Raw genomic sequence first — 9,639 nt, 5'->3', positions numbered from 1 at the left:
AGTCGATGATGGTGGCTTTAAGGTGAGTAACTGATGAATAAGGTGGTTGGGGAAAGGAAGGGCCGATGGTCGAGTAAGGTGGTTGGGGAAAGGAAGGGCCGATGATCGGCGTATTTAGAGAGTGATGTGGTTTAGAGTATGAAACAACGGTTGGCAAAATCAGAGAGTTGTGTGGTCCATACGATGGTCGAAAACAATGGAGGTTGAAATCAAAGGCAAACTACGGCAAGTGAGTGAGCGAAAGAGACAACAGAGACTAGATGTATTGTTGTAGTATTGAAATTGTTATGTAAATATTTTGTTATTCATCATTCGTATTATTTTAGTTTCAACAACAATTATTTTAGTATTATTTGTATTATATTAGTATTAAAAATGAGTGTTTTATTAACAAAATTCATACCAAATTCTTAGTTGTGGACTTGTGGTATAGTATGGACATAATATCACAAAATGTTATAAATATGAAAAAGATGTTTGTTGGTGAATATTTTCCCTGAAATTCTTAGTCGTGGTTACATAATATGTGATTTTCAACTTGAAAAGAGTTTGTGTCATTGTTGTAGAACTTTTAGAAGATGAGTTCTCATAACTATAGTAATTGAAAATATTTGAGAAAAAATAGTGGGTATCTGATTGTTGGTGAATTGGTGAAGTGAGTTGATGGTAGTACATATAAATGGAGGAAGTGTTGTCATTATGATGGTTTCAAAACTTGTATTATTGATGTTGAATAGCAAAATTAGTATGAAAATATGAATATTATAAGGTAAATAAGAATTTGCAAATGGGTTGTTGAGGTCGGTTTGGGTGGGTCTCAGGTAGGGGTGAAAGTTCGGTTTTCGGTTTGGTTTTTTGCCCAAACCAAAACCAAACCACCATAATTCGGTTTCTTGATTTTGCAAACCACACCGCACCACTTTAGCTTTGAAACCGAACCAAACCAAACCACCTAAATTTCGGTTTTCTTAAAAAAAACCGAACCGCACCGAATTTTCATATCAAACATCATAAACATCAAATTTTGCAAAAAAATCCAAACCAAAAACACCAATTAAAACCGAACCAAACAAAACCAAACCAAACCCATTTATACAAACATAATTAAACAAGTTTTAACCCAGATCCGCAAACATTCCTAGACATAATTAAACCTTTAATTTAGTTGATGGTGTTCGTTAATGGTGAAGCGAATTCGAATTTTATTAATCAAAACCTCAATGTTTTCGTTAATGGTGGAAAGAGAGACAAGAAAAACGAAAAGAAAAGAGGAGAATGAGACAATGAAAGCGAAGAAGAGGAGAGAGAATGGGCAATTGGGCGGAATCTGGGAAAGAGGAGAAGAGGAAAGGAGAGAGAAATGGTGGAAAGATAGAGAGGGAGGCTGAGAGTGATTAGGGTTTCTTTTTTAGCTTTATATACCTAGGGTACTTTAGTTTTGGGCCAGGGGTTATGTACGGTTGGGCCTCTAATTCGATTTGGTTCGGTTTTGTTCGGTTTTTCATTTTCCCGAACCGAAAACCGAATTTCTTTTTTTTTTACACCGAAACCGAACCACCCTCCCAAAAAACCGAACCACATTCCTTATTCGGTTTGGTTTTTTGGTTGGGTTTGGTTTTACACCGAATTTCTTTCACCCCTAGTCTCAGGTGGTGTTTATGGAGGGGCTGATAAAGGGGTTGTGGGGAAAAAGATGTGTGCAGTGCTCGACCACTGGCAAGGAGGAATATAAAAGGGTCAAGGGTGAGGGAGGTGGTCAATTTGGTGGTTGGCGGTGGATGAGGGTGAGGGCTTCCATGTATAATAATATTTAAATACAATTAATTAATAATAAGTACAATTAAGTGTGTTATAAGTCATCTGATTTATTTGAATATAAGTATTTTCAAAATTTAGCTTATTGCTTAAAATATTTCCAAAATTAATTACTAAGAAGATTGCGGTTGCACATTATTATAAATAAATATCAATTTTGTGTGACTCATTATCTAGCAGGGAAAATTATTTAGTTAAGTTTTTTTAGGTGTTGTCTTAAACTTTAATGGAGAAATCTAAGCTAAACATTATTTGTAAAAATTCAATAAAAAAAAAACCCTTGATTAATGCCTAAATTTTCGTGTCGATAATATTGCTCGATTAAGATGTTGGTGAATATTTTGGCCCTTAATAATCCAATTTGAGGTGAAATTTGTAAAGTAAAGTTATATCTTAAACGACTCATTTTGCGTGACAAAATATGTCTTGGTACAAGCATGTTTGTTTGCTATCAAGCAAGTCGATGTGTTTTTAAATATTTTTTTCCCAATTTATTCGTGACCTCAAATTTACCTAAATTTAACCTTAATTATTTTTCTGCATCTGATTTGATTTAGCCTTAATTTTTTAATCATATTTGAAATAAGTAAAAATAAAATGAACTAAACATGGCCTTATCATGAAATATTCCCTACATTTCGTAGTAATGATCGAACCACTTTCCTTTTACACCTGTTTAATAATAATCGCAACACTTTCTATTTTAGAAAAGATAAAACTCAGATCATTATTTTTTTTTATTGTCACTCTCTCACTACCCTCGCTTAAATAAATATTTTATAATTTTTGTCCCTTAGCTTACTATCTTCACTGATACAACGACAAATTATTAAAAGCATCTAGTTCGAATAAGTTTATTATGGACCACTAATATTAAAGACACTATAACCATTTTATAAATAGAAAGTTGGTCATTATGTTATGATAAAAGTTATTTTATTAGAATAAATTTAATTTCAATGTGTTTAGTCATTATTAGTCATTATGAATAAACAAGGTCATAAGAGGTTAATGTTTTTTAATGAAAGTTTATGTATAGTCATTATTAGTCATTATGAATAAACAAGGTTACCATGTTAAAATAGTAAAACTATGTACTGTCCAACATAACGTGGGCTTATAAGTGCATAATTTAGGTTCACAATAAAATAAAATCACATAAGTTTTAATAAATGTTACCGTGTTAAAATTAGGGTCACTATGTTCAACAATATGTCAGTAGAGCATGTATGGACTTTGTTCCTTAATAATTTTATTGTGAACAATGTCCACAGAGGTTTTTTCTCACTTATACTTCTTTTTTAATTATTATTATTATTTTTCTCTTTCCTCATAACAACTAAATATATCTCCACTAACTATAATTTATAAAATTCATCCTATGATACCTATCATATAAATTTTATCCTATGATTCCTATCTTATACTTCCTCTGTTCTTTTTTACTTGGCCTAGTTCTTTTATCACGTTTGTCGATGCAAAACTTTAACGATCAATATCCATAAGTAAAAATTATAAAAGTTATATATTAGGATAGTACTTGTTGAGACGAATTCAAAAAGATCCCACATAAATATGTTTTTCGTTACATATCATTCATAAAAGACGGTCAAAGGAGGGGTGGTGAATAGTGCAAAAGTCAAAGCGGGTCAAGTAAAAAAGAACGGAGCAAGTAATTATTTAATACACTATATTCTACTTACATATTTTTATATTCAATTCAATTAATTTATCTAAATGTATGTGTCGGTCAAAGTGTAATACTTATACCCCCACTTAAATCTCACTATATTAAAGATAATGAAATTATCTAGATTAGTGTACATATAAGGTCAATGTTCGGTCAAACCAGACAATTACATCTGATTAGATGTGAAAAAGTAAGTTCTTATCAAATTATATTAGCAAATGAAAGATAAATTATATAGGGATACCGCTTAAAAATGGACGGAGTATAACCTTTGGTAATAAAACTATGCATTGCACGGATTTAAGCTGGTTATTTCTCTAACTTTGAATCTTAAGACCTAAAATGACCCCAAAAATCCAAGCAATTTTCTTGGCACACATTGAAAAGATTTTGAGCATGAAAATCGAGGCAATAATTACATAAAATTGATTATTGGACAACTATGATTTATTAAAGTAATTTACCAATTTACGTTACGTTTTGTTCACCTTTATTAAATAAGTTTTAGGTCGATCTAATAAATTCAGATAGGATTTATTGAATTTAATAACTTATAATAAACTTAGTCCAATCAAATAATATGTTGTAAATTTTTATTATTATTTTTGGTTACCATTGAACAATTTCGATTTATTATGTACTCCCTCCGTCCCTAAATTAAAAGCTTCTTTCTTTTTATTATGTGATTAATAAATGCTAGAAAGAGGCTATGTATTCCATGTAATCATCGACAAAAATCTTCCTCCTCCATCCTTTACTATCCAATGTGCCATTTTCGTGCAAATCCATATACTACCTCTGTTAAATGTTATATGCAACTTTGGGGTATTATTTGTGAGACATAAAATATTCCAAAGTTGCACATAACATTTAACGGAGGTAGTATTTCATATCATTCCTAACTCATTTCAACCAAGTCATTTTCGGTCTCCCGACCCTCTCCCTTGTTTAATCCCTCCACACCTCCACGGTCCCTCTCTTCCACTCTTCGTACCGGTGCACCCTCAGATTTATGGTTTACATGCCTAAAGCAACACAAACGATTTCCCCTACAATGCTTGCCACACCTACTTTAATTCCTTGCATTGTGAATAACCTCATTTCTGATTCTATTCCTTAGAGTGTTCCCGCACGCCTGATCCACCTTAACATATGCATTTTCGTAATCTCCATCGTTTTAATGTGCTTTTTCTTGGAACCCCAACTTCGTTCCCATAGAGCAATACTTGTTGTAGCAAGTAACCAATCCACGTGTCAGCATATGATTAGTCTAAAATTAAAAAAAAAAAGAAAAAAAAAGGGAAAAAAACCTAAAAAAACATCCTAGCCACCACCCATCCCTTTAAGCCATTGAGAAGCCCAGACCCAGACCCAGCCCAACCCCCAGCTCGTTGATCATCTCCCCTTACCCCTGAAAACAACCGGCACCAGACCTTCCAACCTGACCTTTCTTCCTCTCGCCTCCTCTGTTATTTGACGCGCCGGATAACATTATAATAACACCTCGAAATCCCAACCTCGACCCCAAAAAACCCCTACCCACACCAGAAAACCAACCTCGTCGTCCATTATCAACCTTCAACAATCCTTTTAATCCTCTATCACGGCCATCACCATCAAATTTCGGCTCGGCACTACAATTCCTAAAATTAAAATCCTCCTTGTCTTGATAATAAAGTCATTCCCATTTACGGAGCGTTTCTCATACGAGCACCAACCTCATGATACTCCATAGTCCATAATACCCTCATTAAGTCACTAAGATTAGTGATTCTCTTTAAATTGTTTTCCATTAGATATAAATACTTTGTAATTAACACAAAACACTTAACATCACCAATTTAAATACAATGATACCAACATTAACCAAATTGATACTAAAATATTTCATGTGAGACTAAAATAAATATAACACTTTTTAAAATTACACAAATTGATAAGCTAAATTATATTAATCCAAATTTGTAACCCATCATCGTCAATCGACACCCTGTAAATCATTATCCTCAACAATGACGCATTCAATTCATTTTGCAATCACCATGAACAACATTTAATTGTAAATTAAAACCTTAGTTTGTCAACTAAGTCAATGTGTAGTGTAAAACTAGAAGATGACTATTGCCTACCTTCAAATCTAAGTGCTTTGAAAATATTTTCACCTTAAATTTTCATCAATGGTCTGCTAAGGAATAATTATTTACATGAATTTTTAGCGCCAAAGTTTTTTGGTACCATTGAGCGCTAAATTTCCCTCTTTTTCCATTACAAAGGCGGGCTTTACTATCAAATTTTACCGCTTTAAACTCCCGCTCTACTTTTTTCATGAATGATGTGTTGTCATCATATTAATGGTTGTCTATGTGGGAAACACATAGACTAAGTCTATGTGTATCACCTCCCAAAAATAATGCGCGAGTGGCTGTAAAAATTTGCTTTATATGGTAAAGAAAAATTTGAAGAAATCTGACCGGCCGACCCAACTATAACCAACTCTCATCGACTTGGGACCACGTAGGGCATGTTCGGCAAAATATAGCTGTGAAGGTAGCTATAGCTGTGGAGATAGCTGTGAGCTGTGGAGATAGCTGTTAACTGTCAACAAGCTGTTAGCTGTGAAAAAAGATAATTTACTCCATATTGTTCGGTAAAGTAGTGGTTAACTAGCTGTTACATTTAAGAATCAATATTTTATTTTTTAAACTATACATTAAATTTTCAAAAGCTAACTCTAACTTCAAAAGCTAATAATCCTAGCTTTTAATAAAAGCTACCTCCACCACTAAAAGCTACTTGAACCATTACTTTGCCAAACACTCACATTTTTTGTTGAGTAGTGTGGTTTGAAAGCTACCTAAAAGCTACTCAAAAGCTAGCGCCGAACACGCCCTTAATTGCACCAAAAAGTAACCTGACCTCGCCATTTCTTGCTCACTAGCTCGCTTCATTGCCCATACTCAGTCACTTTGGATTCTCCTTCTATTTGGCTAATTAGGGGTACACGTACACCGTGCAATCACTCAACTATCTGTCAAAATTCCAAAATTACAGTTACAAACTCAATCAAAATCCTTATCTTTTTTGCCGCCATCATTCTGTATCTTAAACAATCAAACCTTCAAATCAAACCCTTATATCCAAATCTAACCCTAAAATCCAAGTCAAATTATCCAAATTTCCTGGAAAAAATGTCTAGAAACGAAGAAGATGATCCACAAATTAGGGTTTTATACGACCTCTGTTCTATGATTTTTCATATTCTCCGGTATCCTACTCCGATCACACTCCCTTTTCCAGCGACATGTTCGCCGGGAAATCCCTCTTCCTCGTTATCAATCCGCCGTAATTCGACGCCGTATTACCCGACACAGATTTCTCCGGCGTCGTTTGCTTGTTTGTTCTTGGGAATTTCGCTGACTTTGATGATACTTGGATCAGTGGCTTTTCTGATTGGATTTATATTGATGCCATGGATTATTGGACTTGTTTTGGTCTTCTACTTTGCTGGGTTTCTCTCCAATTTGTCTGATTTTGGAAGATCTTTTCTTTGCTGGGCTTTATCTCCCCAACATGTTCCCGGTTAGGGTTCTTCTTTTTCTCAATTTAGGGTTTTTTAGCCCCTTTTTAATTGGTTAATGTATATTTTAATGTTTGATATTGTTTTTGTAATAATAATGTGTGATTTTGATGTTTGATTGAAATAATGTAGATATATGGTTCATGTTTTTTTTTTGAAGATCAATGGAACCTGTTTTTAAGTAATAAGCTACTTTCTTGAACGGAATAACTGGAAAAATTTCATTTTCATACTATGTTCGCACTCGCTAAGCTCAATGTATCTTTTTCAAGAATAAATATTTGGAACAATTTGTTTTGGAACAGAATAGCCAGTTTTAAGTAGTGTTCAGTCGATTACGTATCAATCAATATCCGATTGACTTGGATGGTCTGAGGTTGTCGATGATAAGTATCTGTTTAGAAGGCTTACTTTTGTTTTATATGCTGGAATTGCTAATGCAAGTTTGTGTAGTTCTAGTTTTTATGATTTAGCTTCTCAATTTTAGTTCCTTTATGAATTTAATTGTTGCTCTATAAACTTAAGTTTGGTTAGCCATAGTTCAAGTGCTAATTGTATTTTGGTTGCGTTCTTTTCAGCTTGGAAACGCTTATAGGACGATGTGGGTTATCAACTGCAAAGAGAACTTTTGGGTTGCTGAGATGCTGTTGCTGCCTCTTGTCCTAGTATATTAGTGTTGTATCTTGTAAGAATGGATTTTCATACTATTGCTAAATATATGCATATGTGATAATTGATCATTTATAAAATATGTCACAAGCAGCTATGTGTTCGGTCTGCTGGTAGTGTATTCTTGACTAGTGTTTAAACATTCTCATTCTTTTCAGCTTGGAATTGCTCATGAGGATGATATGGCTTTTCAATTGTAGAAATTCGGTTGCTGAGTTACGATGGCTGTATCTTGTCCACATACTAGTGTTGTAAGATTGTTTTTCTGCTCTATGAATGCTGATTGACTGGTTTCTGCATTTTTATTTTATTGTTAAAAATAAAAATATATAGTAATTGCTCATTTAGTTTTTATGTATGCCAAAAGCAATTGTACAAGCCAAATTTTGCTGTTCTGTAGTGCTGGAAGTAATTTCTTGGATACTGTTTAGACATTTCTGTTTATTTGACTCTGGAGTCGGGGTAAGTGGTAGATTCTGGATAACTTAGTGTTGGGTCACTTGGATGTGCCTTGTTTTGACTCGGAAGTCCAAATCAAATTACCAATAAGTGAGTAGGTTTTAGGGTTTTCTTTAAGTTCTGAAGTCAGATTCTGTTGTGGCAATGTTGTCTCTTAAACTTCCTTTAGCTTTCTTCCTTTCTTCATCCTTGTATCTTCTTATGGCTTTATATCTCTTCTGGGTACTCATTCAACTACAGATCATTTCATTATAGTAAAATTTTCCATCTGTTACTGAACATCTAACTGGAAATCCTTCTATGACTGCTGCTTCTGGTATTTTTGCAATCATGTCCAGGAAATAAACGACTTAACCAAATGAAAGGGCGCTGTGCTTAGGAACATGCAGAATCAGGTTTCTGTACCATAAATTCTAAATTCTATTAAGGGGTTTCTGCATTACTGAACTAGTAAATACTTGCTTCATTTTTTTTTTCTTTTTAGAAATCCTCCTAGTTCTGTCGTGTACAACATTTTCTTGGCAACTATTCTCATACAGTAGTAGACTTACCCTAAAAGAAGTACAGATGTAGTAATGTACAGCTTAAACTTATTGCAGCATATAGACTTCATCAATAGTTTGTTGAAAAGTGTTGTTTGTTTTTTTCTTTTAAGATCTGGGGATTTTTATGCCTAGGTTTGTTTGGTGATCATACCTTTGTATTAAACCTTTAAGAAGAGTAAAAGGATGTGATTGAGTAGAGTTAAAAAGTGTGAGTGCTGAACGCCCTGAACACATGAAGGGATGAGATTGGAATTATTTAAAAAAACATACAGAATTGATTTACATGGCTCACAGTTCCTTTTCATCCTCGTAGTAAAAATCACACATCAGCTGCTCTTGTAGCCCCAAAATTCTTCACTTTCTGTGCTTACTTGACCCATTTGAGATACAGAGATGCTAGAGGCTGCAGATGAGCAGACAAATGAAGGGGTCTGCATATGAAAAACATGAATTAATTACTTATGACCAAAAAAGAAAAAAATTATAGCCATATTTTTGACTACTAGACAGGGTTTTGAGACCAAAAGAATAATAAATACAATCACATGCTGTGTCTCGGACTCTTAGTTTCCCGGTCATATGCTACTGTAATAAAATGACAATGAGAGCGAGAATGAAAAGTGGAATAAAAAAAATAGAGAGAACAATTGTGCCTCGTTTTGAATTTCACTGAGAACTATTACCTGGTAACTGGAATTCCATTCCTGGTGATAGCACTACGCTCAATATAAATGCCAGCAACACCAGGGATACTCCCCAAAGTGCCATTTGTTCTGCAATCTTGAATTTCTCTGAATACAGTGGTTTCTGTTCTATTGGGAAGGGATATCTGGATCAGAAAGAAATGGTCTATGGAAATACATGGGTTCAACTCTAGCACCATT

General features: G+C 33.9%; 1 long non-coding RNA gene across 1 annotated transcript; it reads left to right on the top strand.

Moving 5' to 3' along the window:
• Positions 1 to 6,543: 6,543 nt before the first annotated feature.
• On the top strand, positions 6,544 to 8,195 carry LOC145625019 (uncharacterized). The gene is made up of 3 exons (XR_014110484.1): positions 6,544 to 7,084; positions 7,661 to 7,767; positions 7,910 to 8,195. It is a non-coding gene; the product is annotated as an uncharacterized LOC145625019 (long non-coding RNA).
• Positions 8,196 to 9,639: the final 1,444 nt, after the last annotated feature.

This window comes from Chenopodium album, chromosome 1 (assembly GCF_948465745.1).
Source record: "Chenopodium album chromosome 1, dcCheAlbu1.1, whole genome shotgun sequence".
Lineage (NCBI taxonomy): Eukaryota > Viridiplantae > Streptophyta > Magnoliopsida > Caryophyllales > Amaranthaceae > Chenopodium > Chenopodium album.
This window is presented reverse-complemented; position numbering and strand designations above follow the sequence as displayed.